Genomic DNA, 19046 nt, shown 5'->3' on the forward strand with positions numbered 1-19046 from the left:
CATGACAGTGACGGAATACAACAGTCAGTTTACCCAGCTATCTCGTTATGCCTACGATGAGCATATGACTGAGAATAAAAGGATGGAAAAAAATTTGGACGGCCTGGCGCCAGCACTAAAATGCCAACTGGTCGTACACACTTTCCCAGATTTCAAAACTCTGGTTGACAAGGCCATTACGTTGGAGAATGAGCGCCGCAGTCTGGAGGATATTCATAAGCGAAAAAGGGACAAGACGCCTCTTGCTCGCAACAACTGGAGCAAGACTGATGTTCAGAGGAATGAAGCAAGAAAATCCACGACTACTGCTCTAAGGCCAACCAGACAGTTTCATTCAAGGGACAAGGACTTCACGTACCGCCCGGGTGTCACTTGCTATGCTTGTGGAGAGGAAGGTCACTATGCCAAGCAGTGCCCAAAGCCGAGGAACTCGGCCCCCAAGCCGAACAATGGTGGGAATAATCCAGCCCCCAAGCGTAACAATTTCAATCCCAACAACAATCACAGGAAGGGTCACCTGAACCATGTGACCAAGGAAGAAGCACAGAATGGCCCAGACATCGTACTCAGTACGTTCCCTATCAACACAATACCTGCCACGGTTTTGTTTGATTCTGGAGCTTCTCACTCGTTCATTTCGAAGAATTTTGTTTTGTAGCATGGTTTTCCGATACTTTCTTTGGAAAATTCTATGATCATCAAGTCCCCCGGGAATAAGCAGATCACTCAGAGTTACTGCCAAGGAGTGATTATTGAGTTTGAAGGACTAAAGTTTCAGGCAAATCTCATCGTGTTAGAAAATAAAGGACTGGATGTTATCCTAGGAATGGACTGGTTGACCACCAACAAGGGATTTATTGACTGCTTCAATCGGATTGTGATTCTCACTCATCATCACGGCAAGACAATAAAAGTTACAGCTCAAGAGAGACCACGGTCACGGCAACCAAAGTTGAACAAGGTGGACATTTCGGAATTTAGAAAAGTTCCAGTGGTGTGAGAGTTTCCCGACGTATTTCCTGAAGAACTACCAGGCATGCCACCAGACCGAGAGATAGAGTTCAGCATTGAACTAGCACCTGGCACCACCCCCATTTATAAGAAACCTTATAGAATGGCACCCTCCGAGTTGGTAGAATTGAAGAAGCAAATAAAGGAATTACTGGACAAAGGATTTATTCGAGCCAGCTCCTCACCATGGGGTTCACCAGTATTATTCGCCAAGAAAAAGGATGGGACACTGAGATTGTGTATAGACTATCGAGCTCTCAATATGGTCACCATCAAAAACAAATATCCGATGCCACGGATAAATGATTTGTTTGACCAGCTCGCACAAGCCAAGGTGTTCTCAAAGATTGATTTAAGATCGGGATATCACCAATTAAAAGTACGGACAGAAGATATCCCTAAGACAACATTCACCTCCAGATACGGATTATATGAGTTCACAGTAATGCCGTTTGGACTGACGAACGCCCCCGCATATTTCGCCCACCTCATGAACAAAGTGTTTATGAAATTTATGGACAAATTTGTTGTGGTGTTCATTGACGATATTCTGGTATACTCAAGGACACCAGAAGAACATGCTGAACATCTCAGAATTGTATTGGGAGAATTAAGGAAACACCAATTGTACGCCAAATTTAGCAAGTGTGAATTCTGGCTAAGACAAGTTGGTTTTCTAGGCCATATATTGACCCAAGAAGGCGTGGCCGTAGACCCAGAAAAAGTCAAAGCCATACTTGACTGGAAACCACCAGCCAACGTAACAGATGTACGGAGTTTTCTAGGAATGGCTAGATATTACCGAAGGTTTATTGAAGGATTCTCCACTGTGGCAAAACCAATGACACAATTACTCAAGAAAGACAAGAAATTTGTATGGACGGAAGCGTGCGAGAAAAGCTTCCAAGAACTCAAAAAGAAACTAACAACAGCACCGGTTTTGGTTGTGCCAGACATACACAAGAGTTTTGAAGTGTATTGTGACGCGTCCCGGAAGGGCCTCGGGTGCGTATTGATGCAGGACGGCAAAGTTGTCGCGTATGCTTCCAGGCAACTACGAAAGCATGAGGAAAATTATCCTACTCATGACTTGGAGCTAGCAGCAGTCATCCATGCACTCAAAGAGTGGAGGCACTTTCTACTGGGAAATCGTTGTGAAATATATACGGACCATAAGAGCCTTAAATATATTTTCACACAGCCAGAGCTCAATTTACGACAACGACGCTGGTTGGAATTGGTCAAAGACTATGATGTCGGCATTCACTACCATCCAGGGAAAGCAAATGTAGTGGCAGATGCTCTTAGTCGGAACCCCAGCTCAGGCAACGACAGTCCACAGAACTTGAGGCCTGAGTTTCAGCAGGAGTTCGCTAAACTCCACATGGCAATAGTCTCTGAGGGCAACGTATCAAATCTGGAGATATAGCCCACCCTAATGGAACAAATTAAGAAGGCTCAGCATGGACATCCCAGCATCGAAGGTATAAAGAGAAAAATGAGACTTGGCAAGGTTTCAGAGTTCGTCACAGACAATGAGGGAATATTATGGTACGGGGACAGACTTTGCGTACCAAACATTGAGGAACTCAAGCAACAAATCCTAACCGAAAGCCACACTGCCCCATATTCAATCCACCCTGGAGGAACCAAAATGTACAAAGACCTTCAGGAAAGATTTTGGTGGCACGGCATGAAAAGGGACATAGCCACATTCATTGCTTGTTGTGATTCGTGTCAGCGCATTAAAGCTGAGCACCAAAAACCAGCAGGGCTGCTACAGCCAAACAGGATACCTGAGTGGAAATGGGATGAAATTGGAATGGATTTTATCGTCGGACTACCTCGATCACAACGCGGAAATGATGCCATATGGGTCATCATAGATAGGCTAACCAAGGTGGCACATTTCATTCCCGTGAAGACGACCTACTCCACTCAAAGGCTTGCTAAGCTTTATCTCTCCCGTATAGTTTGTCTGCATGGAGTCCCAAAGACTATAATATCCGACCGAGGCACTCAATTTGTCTCTAAATTTTGGGATCACTTGCAACAAGCTCTGGGCACTCAACTAGCATTCAGTACAGCGTACCACCCCCAGACTGATGGACAAACTGAACGCGTGAACCAAATCCTAGAGGACATGCTGAGAGCCTGTGTTCTCACCTATGGATCCAGTTGGGAAGAAAGTTTGCCATATGCCGAATTCGCGTACAACAACAGTTACCAAGCCAGCCTACAGATGGCACCTTTTGAAGCATTGTACGGACAGAGATGTCGTAGCCCATTAAATTGGTCAGAAACAGGTGACAGTCGTATCTTCGGCCCAGACATGCTCAAGGAAGCTGAGGAGAAAGTTAAAAAAATCAGGGACCGACTCAAGACAGCTCAAAGTCGACAAAAGAGCTACTACGATCGAAAACATCGTGAGGTCAGCTTTGAACCCGGTGAATATGTATACCTACGAGTGTCTCCTATGAGGGGCCTGCAACGGTTCAAAATTAAAGGGAAGCTAGCCCCGAGATTTATTGGACCCTTCTGTATAGTCGCACGAAGAGGCACAGTAGCCTACCAGCTGGACCTACCCAAAGAGCTGTCAGACGTCCACGACGTGTTCCACGTCTCACAGTTGAGAAAATGTGTAAGCAACCCGGAAAAGCATGTATCTCATGAGAGCATTGATGTGCAACCAGACCTCACCTACAGAGAGCGGCCAGTAAAAATATTGGAAGAGTCTGAAAGGAGGACCCGTCAGAAAACAACTAAATTTTTCAAGGTTCAGTGGAGCAATCACACCGAGGATGAAGCAACATGGGAAAGAGAGGATTTTCTTCAGGCAGAGTACCCACATCTATTTGAGGATCCGCTGAAATCTCGGGGACGAGATTTTTCCTAAGGGGGTAGGTGTTGTGACACCCAAAAATTTTATTTCGCTTTATCAAACTTTTATTTGATTTGAGGGAGGTTATTTAAAATTTTCTTCTAAAGAACTGTCCCTCTCAAAAATTTTCTTTTATGACAAGTATTCTGTTTGGTTTCATCCAAGACTTGATCTTTGGTCTTGGAGGTTTTTCATCTTATGTTGGCTCAACACCAATGTTTTCCATTGGAAAAGTTTTTGAAATTTTTTTCTTTTTTTAAATAGCCCTATGGCATTTGGAGTGATCTTTTCCCTCTCAAAAATCTCCTCTTGCCATGACATGAGTGGAAATCCCCTCCCAAAAGCCATCTCCCATCTTTGTGTCAAGATATACTTCAAATCCAGCAAGTTGAACTTCCCCATGATTTTTCTTCCATTTATTTCTTATCAAAAATATTTTCTGCCTTCTACTTTGGCTCTTGGAGATTTACAAAGGAACTACCATTTCTCCTTTGAGTTTTGCCTCCAAACCATTTTCCCTGGCTAGTCCTTAGAGCCCTCAACCAAGATCCATGAAGATCCACTGGTCTCCAATTCAAATATTTCAAATTGTGCTTGCTGCAAGTTTGGACCACATTTGTCAAATTTGATGAAATTCATTTGTTTTCTCCTCCTAAAAATCTGAGAAAATTCAGGCAGCCTCTGGGTGCATCGAGAGGTCACCTCACCAAGTCCCAGCTCCAGAATTTTTTTTCCGCATGCCAAATCATTTTGTCGAACACCTGAAGAACACTGTTACTGTCAAGTTCAGAAGTTCAGAGATACAGTTTCAGTGAGCCGCTGTCGTTTTCTTCAGAACCTATCTCGATCTCGCCAGTAGCCGCGGTGGCGCCTTGCGCCCTGTGCTTCCTTCTTATCCCTGCGCCGCACGATCGCCTGGAAGCTTGCGGGCGTCGGCGACGAGCTGGTGGAGGTGCGCCACCCCGTGAGCGACGGCAGCAGCGCCCTTTGCGGCTGCCAGAGAGGCGCAGCGTTGGACGGCGCCGTCCAGCGCCGCCCAAGCCACCAGAGGCCACCGCGTGGCCTCCCTCTCACCTGTGCACGCTGCAGGTCCGTCGTCGTGAACTGGTGGGCGCGGAGCGCGCTCCCTGCCGCCGCCGTGCCCGTACGGCCGTTCCGTCGAGGGCCAGTGCATTACGCAAGCCGGACCGAGGTTTGAGCAGCAAAACGGCACCAGTGATCCTCCACGATGATGCCTAGCCACCTAAACACCCTGCCCAACCTCTGCCTCGCCGTAATTTCTCGCCGGCGTTATCCCGTTCACGGCCACCCCCCCCGGATTGCCTATAAAAGGAGGTCCCGAGCTCGAACTCGAACCCGCACCACCTCTACACACCACTAGTACCACGCCAAGCCACTGGAAGAGCCCCGAGGGAGTCTTCTTCCCCAACTCCAGCCGCCTCGACCCGCTTCGGGACCCAGCTCGATTCACCCCCGTGCGTACACCCCTACCCCTCAACTCTTGCCAGCAGCCTCCTAGTGCATCCACATCTCTGACCCGCGCATCAATTTGGAGTTTGCAGCACCCACCGGAGCATTCCACCATCGCCCGAACCACCGTCCACCGGAGATAGTGTCGCCGTCGACGTGGTGCTCTCCGACGGCCAAGTCCACCGCCCACCGATGCGGAAGAACACCCTGAACCCGTAGGTACCCTCCGATCGCTCTGCCTCGCCGTGGTTCAACGCCGGCGACCACCGCAGCCTTCGGGCGCCGGCGAGCTCCGTTGGAAGTTTTGAACCTGACGGGTGGGACCCCCCCCCCCCCGTCAGCCTCTCTCCTTCCTCCTTCAAACCGTTTTCTGAAAGCGCCTTCGGGTGAAATGTGTTTTCTCTCTGGGCTGGCGTATTTCTTACCGAACCGTTTTCTGTTTTCTCAAACAAGTCCCTGGATCTTTTCTGTTTCATCACAGATCAGTCCTTGGACTAAAACCCTTATATATTTTAAATAAAAGATGCTTTTGGATTGATTCTTTTTCTGTCAGTCTTATATTTTTGTCTAGTTTTTTATAGTATTTATTTGGAAAAAATTTGGAACACTTTTTATACACGCAACGGTTTTCATGTTAGTATACGGTTTCGTTATACCGTAGGTTCCGGAGGAGGTGACGGAGCCGCGAACTTCGCCAAGCTAGACTCCGACTTCTCCGAACCAGGCAAGCATGTTTGAACCTTTGATATGATGAGTGTTTTGCATGTTTGCTTGAATGGTTTGTGCATGTCATATGAGCATCGGTGAGTATTACGTTGCATGCAAGGCAACTAACCGTGTGCTTCGAAGTTACTGTGATCTTTGATGAGAGATGACCTGATCATGTGGTGACATGAAAGGTAGTAAGATGGTATTGTTGTAGCATGCCAGTCTTACGTCATCCGATAAACTCCGACGTTAACGTGGACTGAGCCACGTTACCGTTCTTCCCCTTTCGTGCTGCCACATGTTTTCTGCAAAGAATACGGTTTAGTAAGTTGCTAACCTCTTTCCTTGTACACACCAAATAGAGGGGCCGGGATGAGGGTTCCATGGCCCTGGATTAAAGCTAGTCATCCGGTCAGGGGGCATGGGTGTTTCCGGTTGGGACCGAGAGGGGGGCACCCCTTAGAGCGCACGGTATAAATTTGATCCCATGCTACGCGAGGTTGTAGCCTCCCCGTCTCAAGGTTTTTCTTGAATGTTGCTTGGGGTGATTCATGGAAACGGAATGTTGAATGGGTGTGTACTGGTTAGACGTGTTTCTCCTAAAACACCGTAAACGGAACTAGTCCCTTGTGACTACTGAAATCCGTTGGCTGTGGTTAAATAGTACAAGCTCTGCAGAGTCAAATCCTTCCGAGTTAAGGATGAAGAGTAGTAACTCGAAATGGGAGTTGCATAATGAACAAAAACTAGTTAAGGATGAAGTGACGATGTGTATTGGAAGTGGTTCCAAGATTGATATGATCATCATCGGATACTCCCCTTACCTTCGGGATTAGTGTTGAACCTAAATAAATGTTATTTGGTGTTTGCGTTGAGCATAAATATGATTGGATCATGTTTATTACAATACGGTTATTGGTGTGTGCGTTGAGCATGAATATGATTGGATCATGTTTATCGCAATACGGTTATTCATTTAAACCGAAGAATAATTGTTGTTCTATTTACATGAATAAAACCTTCTATGGTCAGACACTCAATGGTTTATTGAATCTCGATCGTAGTGATACACATATTCATAATATTGATGCCAAAAGATGCAAAGTTGATAATGATAGTGCAATATATTTGTGGCACTGCCGTTTAGGTCATATTGGTGTAAAGCGCATGAAAAAACTCCATGCTGATGGGCTTTTGGAATCACTTGATGCTTACGAACCATGCCTTATGGGCAAGATGACTAAGACTCCGTTCTCCGGAACAATGGAGCGAGCAACTGACTTATTGGAAATAATACATACTGATGTATGCGATCCGATGAGTGTTGAGGCTCGCAGTGGGTATCGTTATTTTCGGACCTTCACAGATGATTTGAGCAGATATGGGTATATCTACTTAATGAAACAGAAGTCTGAAACATTTGAAAAGTTCATATAATTTCAGAGTGAAGTGGAAAATCATCGTAACAAGAAAATAAAGTTTCTACGATCTGATCGTGGAGAAGAGTATTTGAGTTACGAGTTTGGCCTTTAGTTAAAACAATGTGAAATAGTTTCACTACTCACGCCACTTGGAACACCACAGTGTAATGGTGTGTCCGAACATCGTAATCGTACTTTATTAGATATGGTGCGATATATGATGTCTCTTACCGATCTACCACTATCGTTTTGGGGTTATGCATTAGAGACAGCTGCATTCACGTTAAATAGGGTACCGTCTAAATCCGTTGAGACGACATCTTATGAACTGCGGTTCGGCAAGAAACCAAAGTTGTCGTTTCTTAAAGTTTGGGGTTGCGATGCTTATGTGAAAAAGTTTCATCTTGATAAGCTAAAACCCAAATCGGAGAAATGTGTCTTCATAGGATACCCAAAGGAGACAGTTGGGTACACCTTCTATCACAGATCCCGAAGGCAAGACATTCGTTGCTAAGAATGGATCCTTTCTAGAGAAGGAGTTTCTCTCGAAAGAAGTGAGTGGGAGGAAAGTAGAACTGGATGAGGTAATTGTACCTGCTCCCTTATTGGAAAGTAGTTCATCGCAGAAACCAGTTTCTGTGACGCCTATACCAATCAGTGAGGAAGTTAATGATGATGATCATGGAACTTCAGATCAAATTATTACTGAACCTCGTAGGTTAACCAGAGTAAGATCCGCACCAGAGTGGTACGGTAATCCTGTTCTGGAGGTTATGTTACTAGACCATGACGAACCTACGAACTATGAAGAAGCGATGGTGAGCCCAGATTCCGCAAAATGGCTTGAGGCCATGAAATCTGAGATGAGATCCATGTATGAGAACAAAGTATGGACTTTGATTGACTTGCGCAATGATCGGCGAGCCATTGATATTAAATGGATCTTCAAGAGGAAGACGGACTCTGGTAGTAGTGTTACTATCTACAAAGCTAGAATTGTCGCAAAAGGTTTTCGACAAGTTTAAGGTGTTGACTACGATGAGAGTTTCTCACTCGTATCTATGCTTAAGTCTGTCCGAATCATGTTAGCAATTGCCGCATTTTATGAAATCTAGCAAATGGATAAACAAAACTGCATTCCTTAATGGATTTATTAAAGAAGACTTGTATATGATGCAACCAGAAGATTTTGTCAATCCTAAAGGTGCTAACAAAATATGCAAGCTCCATTGATCCATCTATGGACTGGTGCAAGCATCTCGGAGTTGGAATATACGCTTTGATAAGTTGATCAAAGGATATAGTTTTATACAGACTTGCGGTGAAGCCTGTATTTACAAGAAAGTGAGTGGGAGCACTACAGCATTTCTGATAAGTATATGTGAATGACATATTTTTGATCGGAAATAATGTAGAATTATTCTGCAAAGCATAAAGGAGTGTTTGAAAGAAGTTTTTCAAAGAAAGACCTCGGTGAAGCTGCTTACATATTGAGCATCAAGATCTATAGAGATAGCTCAAGACGCTTGATAAGTTTTTTCAATGAGTACATACCTTAACAAGATTTTGAAGTGGTTCAAAATGGAACAGTCAAAGAAAGAGTTTCTTGCCTGTGTTACAAGGTGTGAAATTGAGTAAGACTCAAAGCCCGACCACGGCAGAAGATAGAAAAAGAATGGAAGTCATTCCCTATGCCTCGGCCATAGGTTCTATAAAGTATGCCATGCTGTGTACCAGATCTATTGTATACCCTACACTGATTTTGGCAAGGGAGTACAATAGTGATCTAGGACTAGATCACTGGACAGCGGTCAAAATTATCCTTACTAGAATAAGGATATGTTTCTCGATTATGGAAGTGACAAAAGGTTCGTCGTAAAGGGTTACGTCAATGCAAGTTTTGACACTAATCTAGATGACTCTAAGTCTCGGTCTAGATACATATTGAAAGTGGGAGCAATTAGCTAGAGTAGCTCCGTGCAGAGCATTGTAGACATAGAAATTTGCAAAATACTTACGGATCTGAATGTGACAGACCCGTTGACTAAAATTATCTCACAAGCAAAACATAATCACACCTTAGTACTCTTTGGGTGTTAATCACATAGCGATGTGAACTAGATTATTGACTCTAGTAAACCCTTTGGGTGTTGGTCACATGACGATGTGAACTATGGGTGTTAATCACATGGTGATGTCAACTATTGATGTTAAATCACATGGCGATGTGAACTAGATTATTGACTCTAGTGCAAGTGGGAGACTAAAGGAAATATGCCCTAGAGGAAATAATAAAGTTATTATTTATTTCCTTATATCATGATAAATGTTTATTATTCATGCTAGAATTGTATTAACCGGAAACATGATACATGTGTGAATACATAGACAAACAGAGTGTCACTAGTATGCCTATACTTGACTATCTCGTTGATCAAAGATGGTTATGTTTCCTAGACATGGACATGAGTTTTCATTTGATTAACGGGATCACATCATTAGGAGAATGATGTGATTTACTTGACCCATTCCGTTAGCTTAGCACTCGATCGTTTAGTATGTTGCTATTGCTTTCTTCATGACTTATACATGTTCCTACGACTATGAGATTATGCAACTCCCGTTTACCGGACGAACACTTTGTGTGCTACCAAACGTCACAATGTAACTGGGTGATTATAAAGGTGCTCTACAGGTGTCTCCGAAGGTACTTGTTGGGTTGGCGTATTTCGATATTAGGATTTGTCACTCCGATTGTCGGAGAGGTATCTCTGGGCCCACTCGGTAATGCACATCACTATAAGCCTTGCAAGCATTGCATCTAATGAGCTAGTTGCGGGATGATGTATTACGGAACGAGTAAAGAGACTTGCCGGTAATGAGATTGAACTAGGTATCGAGATACCGACGATCGAATCTCGGGCAAGTAACATACCGATGACAAAGGGAACAACGTATGTTGTTATGCGTTCTGACCGATAAAGATCTTCGTAGAATATGTGGGAGCCAATATGAGCATCCAGGTTCCGCTATTGGTTATTGACCGGAGACGTGTCTCAGTCATGTCTACATAGTTCTCGAACCCGTAGGGTCCGCACGCTTAACGTTACGATGACAGTTATATTATGGGTTTTGATGTACCGAAGGAGTTCGGAGTCCCGGATGTGATCAGGAACTTGACGAGGAGTCTCGAAATGGTCGAGACGTAAAGATCGATATATTGGACGACTATATTCGGACATCGGAAAGGTTCCGAGTGATTGGGTATTTTTCGGAGTACTGGAGAGTTACGGGAATTCGTATTGGGCCTTAATGGGCCATACGGGAAAGGAGAGAAAGACCCCAAAGGGTGGCCGCACCCCTCCCCATGGACTAGTCCGAATTGGACTAGGGAGGGGGGCGCCCCCTTCCTTCTTTCTCCTTCTCACTTCCCTTCTCCTATTCCAACAAGGAAAGGAGGGGAGTAGGACTCCCCCCTTGGCGCGCCCTCCTCCTTGGCCGGCCGCCTCCCCCTTGCTCCTTTATATAAGGGGGCAGGGGGCACCCCATAGACACACAATTGATCATTGATCTCTTAGCCGTGTGCGGTGCCCCCTCCACCATATTACACCTCGATAATATCGTAGCGGTGCTTAGGCGAAGCCCTGCGTCGGTAGAACATCATCATTGTCACCACGCCGTCGTGCTGACGAAACTCTCCCTCAACATTCGGCTGGATCGGAGTTCGAGGGACGTCATCGAGCTGAACGTGTGCTGAACTCGGAGGTGCCGTGCGTTCGGTACTTGATCGGTCGGATCATGAAGATGTACGACTACATCAACCGCGTTGTGTTAACGCTTCCGCTTTCGGTCTACGAGGGTACGTGGACAACACTCTCCCCTCTCGTTGCTATGCATCACCATGATCTTGCGTGTGCGTAGGAATTTTTTTTGAAATTACTACGTTCCCCAACAGAGGACGCCCATGCCAAAGCCCTGAGTGCAGTCGGGCCCAAGCGCCTCATCTACGCTTGGCGGTACGTGGACCGGGTGCACGCTTCCAGCAAGGACGAGTACCTGTTGGCGCCAGATCACCACACCGGTGAGATCGCGCTCGCCCACCGGCAAGCCGCCAATCAGCACCTCGTGAGTTGCGAGGCTGAGGAAGAGGCGTTGTGTCGGCGCGCTGGGAAACGGCCGCGCACCAGGGCACTCGTGGCGCGCCGCAAGCGCTCCTGCGAGTGCCGTGGCTTTTAGTAGGAGTATAATTTTTGTTTCGTAAGGCGATCTCATTAGTTTTGGGACGCAAATGATAAATCTCGAACGTTCAGGAATTATTAGCGTCCTTAATTAAGTATGTAAAAGGGAAAGTTTGGAAACCTTGTGTATTCGTACGCATTTTGTAAGTACGTGCATATAGCACAAACTTTACTATATACTATCGCACTACACGTCTCTCTCTATATATGCTTGCAGACTGTGCTACTCCCTCCGTCCAGGTCAATAAGTCATCTTTGGTTGTGCACCGTGACCAAGAAGGTGGGAAGACTTATACACCTATACGGAGGGAGTACTACTATTACTTATGTACGTGCAAATGCACGTTTTAACATTACAATGCGGTTTTTGTAAAAGTAGAAAAACAGCACTAGTCAAGCTTGTGAAACGATTCAATGCAAAACAAATACAAAAATGCTCATTTGATTGTTTTCTTTTATCTTCCTTCTCTGTGGTTATTTCTCTGTCGTACTTTGTACGGAGTATCTCACTGGTCGGAAAGGCATGCAAATTCCCAAACCGCTTCCTACACCCTGTATCGAATTTTTTTCCTAACAACTTGTGACGTGCAATTGGAATTCCAACTTGAGTACTACTACTAGTAGGAGTACCAGGGGCCAGTTCTTTTAGGCTTCTAGATTAGTAATCCCATAACTACTACCTCCGTCCTGGTTTATTGGTCCCCATTGTAATCTGTGTCAAATTTTGATCATAAATTTAACTAATGAAATGTTAGTGCATGTCACATGCACTAAAATTTTATAAGTTAAATCTTTGGTCAAAATTTAGCACAAATTACAATGGTGAGGAATAAACCAGGACGGAGGTACTACTAGTAGTAGTTTAGAAGCTCAAATAAATGAGTGAGGCGCCTTAATGTTACTCTCCACTTTGACTAGTCTTATGGGAAAGCTGGGGAAGCCGCTAAAAGAACTGGCCCTATGAGTAGTAGCTAGGGATACTAGGAGTAGTAGCTAGGGATCGAGTGTGCGAGATGAACCAGAGAAAGTAAATGCAGAGAGATGAAATGCAAAAAAGACGGAGGGATGTGATGGTTGCTTGTCCGTTTATTTTACGAGGCCACTTATTGCTGGGAGTGGTTGGCTTTTGTGATATGACGGCTTTACTGCCGCGCCACAAGCGGGGTGAGACTCCTGTGCAGCGCCGCCCTCTACACTAGTACTACTACATCGGTCGTGGTTTATCCCCCATTTAATTTGACTGGAGATTTAACTGCCAAAATGTTAGTGCATATCAACAAAAACAATATAGTTGGATTCGTATTTGAACATAGTTTTCAATGATATAATTTTAGGTGACATGCATCATCATTTATCGTACTATATATAATGTTAGTTCAATTTTTGGTCGTACTAATCTATAGTAAGGTGCCCATGCGTTGCATGGAAGAGTGAAATGCATTGATCGGGGAGTTGTTTATTTTGACAAAGGATGTGGGGGTCATCTCATGTGTAACGAGTATCGATAGGTTTGTTCGGATATTATTTCATCTCTAGAGCTCACAAACATCCGGGTGAAATAGATAAGAAAAAGTATCTTTTGCAAACAAAAGCGTTCAACTGTTCAACCTGCATCCAAAACTTGTGAAGAAATAACTCTTATTGTGCTTTGCAAGAAATGATCTTCAAGAATTTGTTTTTGAGTATCCATTGTTATACATGTTGGCTATAGATGACATGGCACTTTCTTATAGTCAACAGTTGACTATACTATTTAAGTATTAACCATGCCCTTATACACCTAGATGGAGGGATTAAATCAGGATGACTTGGAAGGGGGCAGAGGATATGTAAGAAATGGTTCATCATAAGTCTTTCACCAGTACTGTAGTAAAAATTCATACATGGAAGATTCTAGACTAAACCATAAATGGATACACTTTTATTCATGCGTGATACTCCAATAGAGCAAGATCATGCATGGAAGTCTCCACATGCTTAGGCAGCGGATTACATTGAGCGAAGACTAATGATCAACATTTAACTTGATAATGCAGATGTGCAGGTGAACCTCCTTGGAGTCCCCATGCACATTGTTGGGGGTCAAATAATACCGTGTGTCTTCCATGTCCACATCGGCGGGAAGGTCCCAGCTCGGCAGAGTCCAAGTCAGCTTGATGTAGCCAGTGTCGCCGCCCACGTACCTCCGAGGGGTAGTAATAGTGAGCACGCACCCGTACATCGGCCTCGTGTCAGTGTCAGTGTCAGCGGCGTCGCCCCTGCCGCAAACTACAGAGATGTGGCGGCGGCCTGCACGGGCCTCGCCGGTGCCCATGATCAAGAGGAAGACGCTGCCGTCCTCCTCCGAGACTAGCAGGCGGCGCTGATCCTCCAGCGACTCCGGCACGATGAACGGGTAGCACGTCTGCGTCAGGTGATGCACGATGTCCGCCGGCGAGCCCCAAAATGGCACCGGGCACTCATAGCAGTAGACAAAGGGCTCCTTGGAGGCATCGACCAGGCCGTCCATGAAATGGGAGTGGCTGTAGGGGACGTTCCGCCAGTTGAATATATGAGCAAGTTACTACGAGATTTAGTCCGAATAGGCACAAAATAAATCATGAGGGCTATAACAGAGATTAAACTAATCATGCAGACTAGCATAGTAGATGAACAGATCGAATCTAGGACACAGACTAGAAACATGAATTCTACCACGATTTCAAACAGGAAGGACAGAAACACATATGGTGCAACGGGAGCAGCACCATTGGCGTTGAGGTTGTCTCCCATGTCGTTGAGGAAGAGGTTGCCGAGGTCGGGGAAAAGTCATCGTCGGTGAAGTCGTCGCTGCTAGCAGTCACGAGCGTGCGCTCCCCAAATTTCAACAGCGCCCGCCGAATGGAGCGCAGGAGGGAGTGGCTGTAGGGGATGTTGCGGCCGCCGAATGGAGCGCAGGAGTAGCCCACGAAGCAATAGATGGTGCTCCTCCCTAGTCTCTATTCTTATCTCTATCTCTACTACTCTTCTTTGTTTTTTATAATATACTAGTTGTAGTTGTCAAATCGAATAGTATTGCGCCGTCCACTGCACGCCCGGCTGAACACGCCTCCTCGCCTCCATCAAACCCATCCGTTAAACCCGCATGCAAACCGAGAAACCTACTCCGGCCCGCGGGAGGAAATTTGCCGGTTGCCGTTGGAGAATAATAGAGTCACGTCCAATCCATTTGAGTTAATTGCGTGTATGATTCTCCCTCTATAAAAAGTTAAGTGCATCCTTAATCTTGTATTCTAAGTACTCTGTGGGTTCCACTGTCAGTACAGTGTACATGACTTGCAGGCTGGCTACAGATTCATACAGAAAGTTAAAAAGAAACAAATCCATGACTTGCAGGATTGGAGTTAGCACCGATGGCGGTTCATAGTCGATCCACGCTCGGGCATTGAAGTTTGTAACTATTTTAGATTAGAACATACTACTCCGCCGGTGCTAGTAGTAGAGCAGAGTCCTACTCTACTACTACTCTACTCAAGCAAGTTAGGGCATAGTAGCAGGTACTGTAGGGAGTACTAGTACTGTGATCACTCAAGCAAGTTGTCTGACTTTGATATGACCCTACACTGCTGGTATGTGTCTCGTAAGTCAAGTGGCATGCTGTAGTCATCATCACCTGTCCACTTCCCGCAGCACATATTCGCTTCTCCATCTTTGTCCGCTCTTCCATCCCCGCGCCTCCCCCCTCGTCCAACCTTCCATCCCCGCTAAGGCGCCTCCCCCCTCATCCGAAACCCAAGCACTAACAATGGCAGAACCAAGCAGCGTCCGCCGAAAGAGTGGCTGGAATTCGCTCCCCACAGAGGTAATCAAGCTCATTGTTTCGCATGTGGACAATCTCAGTACCATGCCGCTCGCCGCATGCTCGTCGGGGCTGTACCGTTTACTCAAAGCCCTCAAGACAGAGCTTTTTAAGCCAGCTCCTTGCTTGTGGATGCCGCCTGATCTTCAGAAACGGCGTGTCACGTAGCATAACGATCGTAGGGTGGCGAGCATCAACCCCCTTGACTGCGATCCGATCCCCGTCACCCTCAACTACGTTAACGGTGTGTACTGGGTCGGCATGAACACGTCTTGGATGGTGCTCGTCGACGGTCGCGACAGCTGGATGCTCGTGGAGGTCTACACCCAGCGATTGATCCCCCTTCCTTCGATTAACACTGCACTGCTTTGGCACCGCGGCCTGGAATACTCGGAATCTTACAGTAGCCAACATGATACCAAGTTTGATTTCCTCAAGGTTGTAATCTGCCAAGTGCCCACAAGATCTGCGAATTATAAAGACTTCAGGCTAATTGCGTTCTTCAACCGCGGTCTCGCCTATCTGACAGGTCACTGCGGTAAGTGGATAAATCTGCACGTCCATCGTAGGATCATACATCTCCCATGGTTCTATGATGCCATTGAACACAAGGGCTTCATTTACGCTATCGACTCCTTCTATGGCTGGACGTATTGCTGGCCTACTCCAGTCATCGCTACAAACGGCTGTTACAACAGTATGTTACTTTCCTATGATATCATGATGGCTTGCTTATATTACTGTCAACATTTACTGAAAAGATATTCATGCTCATAACATGTTGTTCTTAAGATTGACTACATCAAGAGCCCTTTTTTATTTGACTCCAACTTTTTTTAGGGTTATTTGACTCCAACTTGATATGATGTTGTAGGCCGCCTGGTGTCCCTACCCTTCCTAATCCCAGAACCTTTCAAAGAAAAGTGGCATGGCAGTTGCAGGTGGTTCCTGGCTCGATTAGACGATATCAATCGTTCGCACGTATCGGACGTGTTGTTTTACGGAATACAATCACAGTCACTGCAAGGTCTTTGAGCAGGATCCCAGCTTCTCTGGGCCTTCAGGAATTTTTGACTGGAGGTTGGTAAGTAGCGTTGGTACACGCTCTCTGTTTGTCGGACTGAATTATCCGATTAACCAGGAGATAACAGACGACAAGGATCATGATGGTAGCACAGTTTCGTTCATCAGGCAAAACTGTGTGTACATAGCGTACCATGCGTCTTTGCATGCACCATACCCTGATATGTGCTGCCACGCTCTGCCGCCCAAAGTAGGAGAGAGGGTCGCAAGTATCAGACTTCGACCTACTAGCTGGAGTTTCCCCCGTCAGGCACCCATCTGGTTCAAGCCGTCAGCCAATCTCCACAGCTTAATAAATAGTAACGTCTAACTGAGCTAGTTAGTTAGATGCGTACACTTGGTGTAATAGGATCTTTATTTAGTTTGATGCATACACTTGTTCTTTTTTGGTAGCCCTTTTGTAATGATGACTGATGTTTGGTTTGGAAGAGAGAGTTGCGTCTTCACTCTTCTGGCCTGCTTACTGCTTCTGTTGCACCCCCAGCCCTAGTTACTGCTGCTGCTATTTTCAATGTACAATCAGTAGTATATTTCGTCTGTTGGTTGAATAAATGTGTTGTTAGAATGACAAACACAATGTTTTGGAAGTCGTTGCACGGTTCGATCCTTTAGTGCCCCGTACTGTACGTAGCGCATACTATTTTTCGTACGGAACACATTTTCCACTTGTTGATAACATGCAGCCCACTGATGAAGGCCCAATAGAGAAGCCCATAATTAACTGGAAGGGAGGCTCTCACATGAATCTAGCCCTGGTACATGCTCATGGTCCCCTAAACATAAATAAGTAAATAAATAAAGCTAAATGCTCATGCACCAGTTCTTTAAATTCACGATTTAACAGGAGGATATTATTTCCTATGATAGTGTCATTACATTCAGTCGATATTATTATTCGGCAAAGATAGCGACCAGTCTTCTTTCTCCCAGCATTTTCTTCCTGGAACCAGCGAACCCATGCAAATCGTAGTCAGCGTCATAAATAGATCTGGTCCATTTTTATTTTTCAATAAGAATGTCCAACCCAGCCCAGCACATTGGCGACAGCACTTTATCTTCCGCCTTGGTGCGCTCGCCGCGGTGCCGCCGTCCGGCCCTGTCAACATATTTTTTTTCAAAACGGTCCCTGTCAACATAGTGAATCGGGAGAGGACTGTAGTTGTGAGTATGACAGTATGTACCCACCAGGTCCACTCCCGAACACAAGCAAGCGCCTCTTTTACTACTCAGATGAACCCCTCATTTTTTACTCTAATCCACCCTGCTGATATCTGGGACCCACATCATTTTCAACGTATAGTCAATTAACGACAGAATTGCACAACTTTTTTTAGTACTAATTCGGAGGAGCAGGCTATAAACTGGGTTGTGCGGTCTCTGTGGCCCGTCTAACAACATGACCAGCCCAGCAGTTTTTTCTTTGGGAAAATTGGTAGCCCAGTATTTCTTTTTGAAGAATACCCAAGCTAGGCCTATTTGTTTTCTCCGACTTACTGGGCTGCAAATCTTTCAAGACGAGGAGGGATGCATTTCGGCCTGGCCAAAGAGTATGGTCAGTGTCTGTTAAAAGTAATATCCAAAGGGGTTGAAAATTCCAAAAAAATTATTGCAAATGGGATATTAGTTTCTTTTTTTGTTTTTGTTCTTCACTGATATCTTATACGTATTTCATTGGATTTAACATGACATAGTACTAATTTATTTTTAATTTTGTTTTAGTATGGCTACTAATTTTTGGATTAAGAATATTTTATTCCCCAGAAAAAATTTGCGAATTTTCAAAATTTCCCACACATTTAGTTAATTTTTTTAACCCTGGTACTGACCAGAAAATGGGCAGCAATTCTAAAAATGGAAAACGGGCTGCAATAAATTTCATATGAATTAGAAAATGAGTAAAAATTATAAAAATAATAGCAAATGGGCTATACACGCCACAGATTTCGAGGCTGACTTGTTTATGCAAGGCTTTGTCAGTCAACACACGATTCTAGCAGCAGTGACTGTTGGATGTCCATCCAACGGCCGACGTGCTTCTTCAATCTCTGATCTTCCTGCTCCATCCGCCTAAACTAGCGCCGGCAGGACTGCCTGCTCCCTCCTCTTGTGGCCCGGTGTGATGCCGCGCAGGCTTCCCCGGCCCACCCTACTCCCTCCGCTGGCCTCGCCGCACGCAATCAACTTCCTCCTTATTACGTGAAAAAAATGATTCCTCCCACTGACACCTGGGGCGCACCGGTTGGGAGGCTGACCTGTGGGCCTACTAAGTTGACGCGTACGCAGGGCTTGTCAACTTAGTCAACAAACGATTCTAGCAGCAGTAACCGCTGGATTTGAATCGAACGGTCCTGCTGCTTCTTCAATCGCTGCTCTTCTTGCACCAGCCGCCCAAACCA

Source organism: Aegilops tauschii, chromosome 1 (genome assembly GCF_002575655.3).
Source record: "Aegilops tauschii subsp. strangulata cultivar AL8/78 chromosome 1, Aet v6.0, whole genome shotgun sequence".
Lineage (NCBI taxonomy): Eukaryota > Viridiplantae > Streptophyta > Magnoliopsida > Poales > Poaceae > Aegilops > Aegilops tauschii.